This window comes from Pygoscelis adeliae, unplaced genomic scaffold (assembly GCF_000699105.1).
Source record: "Pygoscelis adeliae isolate BGI_AS28 unplaced genomic scaffold, ASM69910v1 Scaffold316, whole genome shotgun sequence".
Classification (NCBI taxonomy): Eukaryota; Metazoa; Chordata; class Aves; order Sphenisciformes; family Spheniscidae; genus Pygoscelis; species Pygoscelis adeliae.
The window spans coordinates 1,507,240-1,508,878 of NW_008824905.1; positions in this window are offsets into that span (position 1 = coordinate 1,507,240).

Below are 1,639 nucleotides of genomic sequence, written 5' to 3' on the forward strand. Positions count from 1 at the left end.
GGTGCCCCCGGCCGGGCCGGGCCGGGGAAGGGGAGAGACCCCGCCGCGTCTCCTCTCTGCTCTCCTTCCCTTCTCTCCTTCCTTCCTTCCTTCGGCCTCTCTTAAAGCCGTTCGTCCTTCCGTCTGTTCATCCTTGGTTTCGCCCCGCTTTTTATTCACCCTTTATTTCTCTCTCTCTCTTTCTTTCACCCCGTCCTTCTTCCTTTTGTGTTTCTGGTTTTGATTCATTTCTTTCTTTTTGCCTTTCCGTCTTTCTTTTTCTTTCTTTCTGTCTTTCTGTCTTTTTCTGTGTCTTCCTCTCCTCTATTTTCCCTTTTCCTTTTTTCTTTTGCCTTTCCCTTTCCCTGTTCCTTTTTTCCTTTTCTTTTTCCTTTTCCTCTTTTCCTTTTCCCCTTTTTCTTTTCCTTCACAGCCCCTCTCAGGCCTCCCTTTTGCTCCATGCTACGCACCCACCTCACCCCTGCCAGGAGCCTTTATTGCCCCCCACCCTTACCAGGGCTGTGCATGGTCCCCGGCTTGCAGGGTGGGGGGGGCCTGGGCCCTGGCTGTGGGCTGAGCCCCCAGAGGTTGCACAGGGCCTGGGGTGACCGGGCCCAGAGGAGTCCCCAGCCCGGGGGGTCCTGGGGCAAGGAGCGCTTGGGGAGGCTGGGGATAGGCCCCCTCTGCCCCGATGCATTATTGGGGTGATGGGACCACAGCCAGGGGTGCACGGGAAAGGGGGATCCTCCCTGGGCACCGGGGCAGAGCCTGGTCCTATGGGCACCACCTGCAGCAGGTGCATGTCATGTCAGACCCACATATTTTTGGGTGCAAGGGAGAGCACTAGCCGAAACAGCCGCTTGGTGATGTGTTGAAAAGCCATTTCCACGCGCAGGCTGGCGTAACTGGCGAGGGCTGAGTGTTGCAGGGTCGAGGCTGTGTGTGGCTCGGCGGGTCGCCGGCAGGGGAGATATCCCAAAGCAGGAGGTGTGCAAGACAGGAGCCCAAATCAGAGCTTGGGAGCCCCACAGCTTTGTGCAAATGGGGTTCAGGGTACCACCAGCATCTGCTGCCGCGTATTTTGGAGTTTACCATGAAGTACCCGGACCTGCCGCAAAGCTTTTACAGCTCCAGGGGAAGTTGGCTGGAGCTTCAGACAGGACATGCTTAAAAACTCTGCATGCTTTGAGCCTTCTTGTCTCTTCCTGAGAAGAGCTGAGGCTGATAACCAGCACTGGCTCTCCCGTACGTCAGAAGAGCACAGGTGGGGGCCCTGATACGAAACTAGCGTCAAGAGTCTGGCGGTTTTTCCCCCATACAATATATTTCCCATTCTGATTACTCTGCCCCCACACTCGTAGGCTGTGCTGGAATCACTTCCCCCCCAGCTTCCCTCTGATGCTGTTCGCTCCATCAGCGTACTCGCCCTTGAAAGCCAAAATCTGCCTGGCCCCCGGGACTGTACGAATAACCCCCAAACCACGCAACGTGCTAAAACGGCTCCTCCTGACTGCCATTCACTGCGGTCAGGAGCACGCGTGGCTCCACCTGTTTGCAATTGATTGCGGGGGCGAGGCCCTAATTACTCCCCAGGAGTTTTTCTCAAAGACCGTAACATTCCAGCGGCGTCCCGCTTTAGGGAGGGTGCTTACTTGCGTGG